The sequence below is a fragment of the Paroedura picta genome, chromosome 10 (assembly GCF_049243985.1).
Source record: "Paroedura picta isolate Pp20150507F chromosome 10, Ppicta_v3.0, whole genome shotgun sequence".
Lineage (NCBI taxonomy): Eukaryota > Metazoa > Chordata > Lepidosauria > Squamata > Gekkonidae > Paroedura > Paroedura picta.
Window position 1 is genome coordinate 11,983,877 of NC_135378.1, and position 7,032 is coordinate 11,990,908.

At 48.7% G+C, this 7,032-nt stretch overlaps 1 long non-coding RNA gene across 1 annotated transcript; it reads right to left on the reverse strand.

Moving 5' to 3' along the window:
- Positions 1-1,078: 1,078 nt before the first annotated feature.
- Positions 1,079-5,371, reverse strand: LOC143819484 (uncharacterized). Its single transcript, XR_013224987.1, has 3 exons — positions 5,289-5,371; positions 4,249-4,363; positions 1,079-1,919 (listed from the first exon to the last, which is right to left on the reverse strand). It is a non-coding gene; the product is annotated as an uncharacterized LOC143819484 (long non-coding RNA).
- Between the last annotated feature and the right edge of the window lie 1,661 nt (positions 5,372-7,032).

The window sequence follows — 7,032 nt, forward strand, 5'->3', positions numbered from 1 at the left end:
GGGTGCTGCTTAGAGAGGCAAGTCCCGATAGGGAGCCACAACCAGGTCCCAGCCAGACAAGCACCATGCCCTCTGCACCAGCATTACCTCAGCCTGCAGCCACACCCCTGAACAGCCCAGACTCATCTCCAGAGCGCAGGAGGGAATGCAGGGGGACAACATTGGCAACACGCAGGCAAAGTGCTCGGCTTAGACTACAGCAACAGGCTAGGTTGGGCTCATTCATCGGAGGAAGGCAGCCAGGTGCAGCCACTTGGTATGACAGCTCAGCTTGTTCTTAAGCACAGCCGAAGTGCTTCCCAGTGTGGCTACAACTTTGTGCACATGTCCACCCGTTGCCTTGACTGGTTTCCTGCTCCCCGACGCTTCGGCGAAGCTCTGTTTGACTGATTCCCGGCTTGACCTTGATAAAGATAAACGACAACTCTTTCGGTTCTCCTTTGGACTTCGTCAGCTAACAATTCCTGATAAGACCTGGACTGGACTTTTGACTACTCTCTGGTACGCGCTTTGAACTTGTTGGACTCGGTAACCGTACTTGCCCTTGCACTAACCCTGCGTGTGCCCTGCTAGGGCAGCACACTTTGCAGCCACCACTTCTCCCATCCTTGCGGCTGGAATTCAGAGCCAGCAGCTCCAGCCAGGATGGGCCCAGGTACAGCAGCCAACTTGGCTGCCCGCAATCAGCTGCTAGAACAACAGGTGGCTGATTTGAACGGGCAGAACTAAGCCCTGGAAACCAGAGTGCAGCAGCTTACCACTGCTGTGTTGGGACTGCAGCAAGCAGCTGGAGCAGCTGCCCAAGCTGCTCTGCCCTCCTGCCCTCTCAAGGCTCCAGAAAAATATGAGGGAAGCCGGGAGACCTTTACCACATTCCTGGCCCAGGTAAAGAGGTTTATTTCTCCCCGGCCCCGGGAGTTTCCTACGGAGCAGGCCAAGGTCAGCTTTACCATCAGCCTGCTTAAAGGGCCAGCTGCCCGGTGGGCTACACCACTGTTAATTGCAGACGCCCCCAAGCTGGCTAACTTCCAGGCTTTTGTAGCTAAAATGGATGAAGCCTTTGGGGACGCTCAAAAGGTTATTCGGGCCAGCCGGTGTTTGAGGCAGCTACGCCAAGGGGCCCGGTCCGTGAGGGACTATGCAGTGTCAAGCACTAAAAGAACTCACAACAAAAACCTGTATAATAAGAAAGCTTTAATGGAAGTACTGTAGTCACTATAACTCAAGAAGTCAAATCTACCCCACGATAGAACTGCAAGCCCTTTCCAATAAAATTCTCCCGCCCAAAACTTGAATGTTCCCGAGGGGAGGGTGCCGCATCCCCAGGTGTCAGCCCAGGCATCCTGCCAGGGGTGCTACAATTCACACTCCTTGGACTGGCCGCGCCTATTGACAAGATACAATGTTGTTGTTACAAAAAGCGGAGCTAGCGAGCAGGGATCAAAGGACAAACAGTTCAGAGCACTACAGCACTACAAATCATAACATGGAAACAGAAAGGAAGCTTCAGTTACATAGAGAGGAGGCTTTGGTTACATAAAAAGCCTGGGAAAGAATAATGGAATACAGAAAAAATGGGGTAACCCCTGTTCATGGACAAAACATGGCAGAGAGCAGGCACTGATCCTGACATTCCTCCAACCCAAAAACAACTTCCCCTCATCCGCCTAGGGCACATGGGGAATTCCCAGTGGAACACCCTAAGTAGCCTGGGAGCCTTGATATCAGAAGCCCCCACCCACTCCCTATCCCCCATGGGGAAGTCTTTCCATTCAATCAGATATTGCAGTTTGCCTTTATGCCAGCGAGAGTCCAAAATCTTGTCGACCTCACAGTGGGTGGCCTTGTCGATGAAAACAGGTACAGGTGTGGACAAGGGAGGGTGCCAATCATCCAGAGGCGGGGCACGTTTCAGTAAGCTGGAATGAAAAACGGGGTGTACATTTCTATAGGTTTTAGGCAAGGCAAGTTCCATTGTAACAGCATTTATCAGTCTGGTCACCCGGAACAGACCTACGAACTTAGACCCCAATTTGCGGGAGGGTTGCTGGCACCTCAGGTTTTTCGTGGATAAATAAGCTAGGTCCCCCACCACCCAGGATGGGTTCGCCACCCGTTTCTTATCGGCCTGAGCCTTATAGGCCAACTTGGCTTTCTCCAAGCACTTCACAATCTCTGGCCAGGCTTTGGAGATTTCACCAGCCCACTTCTGCACATCCAGGGCTTTGGGGGAAGAGATTTCCCAGGTGGGCACAGCTAAGAGGTCTGCCCCATAGACCACCTTGAAAGGGGACACACCCATCGAGGCATGCACCCCGTTGTTATAGGCAAATTCAGCCAGCAGTAGTAGAGACACCCAGTCAGTTTGTTGATGGTTGTTAAAGCAATGGAGGTACTGTTCAAGTATCTGGTTCACACTTTCAGTTTGACCATTCATTTCGGAACAAGTGAGGGCTTGTTCCACCCCCAGGAGTCTCAAAAGCTCCCGCCAGAACTTGGCAACGAACTGTGGGCTCCGATCCGTGAGCAATCTACTAGGGATTCCATGTAGTCGATATACGTGGTTGATAAACAGGGAGGCCAGCTTCACAGCCAAGGGCATCCCCACGCACAGGACAAAATGCGCTTGCTTGGAAAAAGCGTCCACTACCACCCAGATCACACTTTTTCCGTGGCTGAGGGGCAAGTCTGTGATAAAGTCCATGGTGACATCCGACCAGGGCCGAGATGGAGTGGGCAGTGGTTGCAACAAGCCCTTCTTCTTTCCCCCCATTGGCTTAGAAGTCAAACAGACAGGGCACCCCTGAATGTAAGTTTCCACATCCCTCCTCAGGGAAGGCCACCAATAATGCCGCCGAGCTAGGTGGAGTGTTTTCACAAAACCAAAATGACCAGCGGGTTTCGAGTCGTGGCACAATTTCAAAACCTCCTTTGTGGCGCTCAAGGGAACGTACAAACGGTTGTCTTTTAGAAACATGCCCCCCTTCTCCTCATGAGAGGGGCGTAGCGTCAGAAACTCAGTGTCAGTGTAGTACTCCCACCTGCTGACTTTCGCACCCAAGTTTTAAAGGCAACCCACAATGACCCAGCAGCCGGACACTTTGGCCAGTACAAGACCCTGCAACTGGTAACCCGATATTTCTGGTGGCCCCGAGTAAAGGCAGATGTGGAAAGATACGTGGCCTCCTGTCCGATTTGTATGGTAAGCCCGCAGGACTATTACAACCACTGCCTCTGCCCTCTGGACCCTAGCGAGAACTCACAATGGACTTCGTAACCGACCTGCCTGCCTCAAAAGGGTTCACCACCATTCTGGTAGTGGTGGACCGCTTTTCCAAAATGACGCACCTCATCCCTTGCCGAGGGTTGCCAAAGGCTCGGGAGACAGCTCGCCTGTTCATGGCCCACATCTTCAAGCTCCATGTCCTCCCAGATCGCATTGTAATGGATCGCAGTGTACAGTTCTCCTCCCGCTTCTGGCGTGAGCTGCATGCCGCCCTCGGAACCAAGTCTAGCCTCTCCAGCGCACATCACACTGTTGCCTTGACTGGTTTCCTGCTCCCCGATGCTTCGGTGAAGCTCTGACTGATTCCCGGCTTGACCTTGGTAAAGATAAATGACAACTCAGTTCTCCTTTGGACTTCGTCAGCTAACCATTCCTGATAAGACCCGGGCTGGACTTTTGACTACTCTCTGGTATGCGCTTTGAACTTGCTGGACTCGGTAACTGTGCTTGCCCTTGCACTAACCCTGCGTGTGCCCGGCTAGGGCAGCACACTAGTAGAACAGTTACAGCTTCAGAGTATGGTCTGGGAGACCCAGGTTCAAATTCCCATCTTATTGTGGAAGTTCACTGGGGGTTTCTGGACCAGCCCCATATTTTCAGCCTCACCTACCTCACAGGGTTGTTGTGAGGATAATGCTGCTTTGGTTCCCACAGTGGGAAAGGTGGGGGTATAAATGAAGTAAATAAAGAATCAATGTAGCTGAAGATGGGAGGCAGAGAAAAGAGAGGCCAGCATCAAGCCACAGGTTTCCTGTGGGGGGTGGGAGCTAAAGATTGAGAGCCAGATAAAAATAGGTTGGCTGTTGGGCGGGAAGGACAGAAGGAGGCAGGAAAAGGGGAGAACCTATGGAGGCTTTCAAGAAAGGGAAATGAGGTGCCTCGCAGAGTCCTTGCCTTCTTCTTCTCTGGCATTAAAAACACACAGTCCCCAACCCACACATCCCATTTTAAACCTTGCTGACCTTCCTTATCCTATTATGCTCAACAGTAACAGTGTGGATTAAGGTTCACAATCCCAAGGACTCTGGGCATTGGTGGAAAGTTTGTTATTTTTTGTCCCAGTTTTTTATTTTAGACCTATAAAAGAAAAAAAAAATAGTCATCACAAATACTGTGTAGAAAAAAACCCCCAAAAAACAAACAACCACCACTAAATTAACTAAATACACAAAGTGACATATTTACATAATTAACTCCCAAACATTGCTATTTAAAGATTTTTTTTGTATTCTATTACATTTTTCCAAACTAAATCAAATTCATTCGTTTGACGGACTCCTTGAATTATTCTTATATTGTAAGTTATTTTTTCTAGTATCATAAGTTGCTTTAGTTTATTACACTTGTCTATCACCAAATTTTCAGCATTTTCCAATTGTTAGCAGTGACTATTCTGGCAGCTACAATCATAACATTAACCAAAGTTTTTTGTTTACAACATGTTATTATTCAAAAATAAGTTAAGAAGAGCTAATGAAGCTGATGGTTCTATCTTGTCTTTTATGATTTCTTCTATTTCTTTAAAGATTTCCCCCCAGAATTCTTTAACTACTGGACAATCCCACCACACATGAATAGAGGTCCCCAACTGGCCACAGTTTCGAGAACTACGTAGATAATATTATCTAATTGGTGTATAGTACCATTTCTGAATAACTTTTAAACCATGTTCTTGAACATTCCTAGATATTGAATTAAAGGGGATTTGCTTAAATAATTTATACCATTCCTCTTCTTTTATTTTTATATGAAGCTCTGAAAGTTTGCTATTTTTGAGTTACTTTCCAACTTATTGCCAAGAAGCTCTCTTGGGCACATTGTTTCTAACTTGAAAAGCAGCTCCTCTGGAGATAAATTAACACCGGGGCAGACCCCAGGCCAGAGTCATCGGGACGGGGAAGCAAAACACTGCTCTGCTCCGTTTCCTTTAATGAGCCACTGTTCTGCCGTAACCCTTTCTTTTGACTGGCGCTTTGCTCCCCTCTGAAGATGGGAATCTTACCTTTGTACAGCTGCAAAGCAGAAACACCAAGCACCATCCTTAAAATGCAGATTCAACCAATAATCCCCCCCCCTCTCTCTCTCTGATTTCTTTGCCCCTAAAAATTCCCTGCTGGGGGAAGGAGGCAGAGATGGCCTCTCAATGTGATTAACTCCTAAAGCGCCAGTCTGCCAAAGAGCTTCATTTCTTCTCATTTTCTTCACACTGACTAGGAATTTGGGGTCAGAAGTGCATCCTCTAGAGCAGAGGTGGGCAAACTGTAGCTCTCCAGATGTCCATGGATTACACTTACCATGAGCCCCTGCCAGCATTCTAGCAGGGGCTCATGGTAAATGTAGTCTGTACACATCCGGAGAGCCAGTTTGGCCATCCCTGCACTTGAGGGTGCCCATCTGACCCAAAATGGAGTCTTCTGGGGCACCAATACTCAAAAACCCCACCCAGGCATTGCTGCTGAGTGCAGGCAGAGAGTGAGTCTGATTATGGGCACTGCTTTTATGATGCAGCATCACAGTAGGGGGATCTGAACCCAGTGCCTGTTAAGGAATTCTCTAACCCTTTCCAGCTAAGTTCACTGTTCTCTGATTCTCTGCACATGGCAGCCATCCTCCCACACCAGTGGTTACTCCTCAAGACCTTAGGCTCGCACAACTCAGCTGTGGATCTGTTGCGAGGGGGGGAACTCACTCACACCCTGGACCAGTCCATGGACAGGAATTGGCTGAGGAGGTCCAGAAGCTCCAGGCAGGCTTTTTCTATTATTCCCTCTTACCGTTCCTCCCTACCCTTTCTTGCTGCCAAGAAGAGACGTGCATGGTGCTCTGTGCTGCTTTAAGAACCAACTGTGTTGCATCAGGACTCAAGCAAACAAGACAGCTGGACAGTTTTGTCCCTGCCCCCAACTACATGCCTTGTTTTTAGTATCTTACCTTGAATTTCTTGGGGAAGGCCTTCATTTGCTTTGTGATGTGCCTTACTCGGGGAGTTACTGAGACCAAACCAAGGTTAAGCTCTGCCAAGTGAGGGTCAGCCTTGATAGTGCCCTTTTACCCTCACCACACACAGAAACGGTCTGAAACAGGATGCATCAAGGCTCTTAGGGGGTCTGCTTCAGGGTGGGCACCTCTGCACAGGAATGGAACTCATCACCAGCAGGCTTCCATAGCAGAGCAGGCATTCAAATCTGGGTCTCCCACCGCTTTAACAGGTGCAGCCTGACCCACCACACCTCCTGGGCCAGGGGTAGTCAAACTGCAGCCTTTCAGATGTCCATGGACTACAATTTTCATGAGCTTGCTGGCAGGGGCTCATGGGAATTGTAGTCCATGGACATCTGAAGGGCCGCAGTTTGACTACCCCTATTTTGGGCGGTGATCTTTCCCAGCCCTGCAACTTAAGCAGACAACAAGGATGGAACCAGAGACCTTCAGGAGGCAAAACATATCTTCTATCACAGAGTAACCTTAAAGAGGGACTTTGTACATTAATATTCTAGCAAGTATAAAATGCAGTTCTGCAACATATACACATTGGAATCCTTGTACGTACAAATGGGTCTGAAATAATTTACACTTGTGAATCTAGAAATGACCAAACCAGCACAGGAGGCTTTCACTTCCTCCCTTCTGTCAGGACCTCGCTCTTCACTGAGAGCTTCTCCAGTATATTAAGGGCTACGCAAACCTTTTTACCATTGCAAACAAGGCCTCTGCTGCATGGTTATCATGGAGAACCAAATCTCATA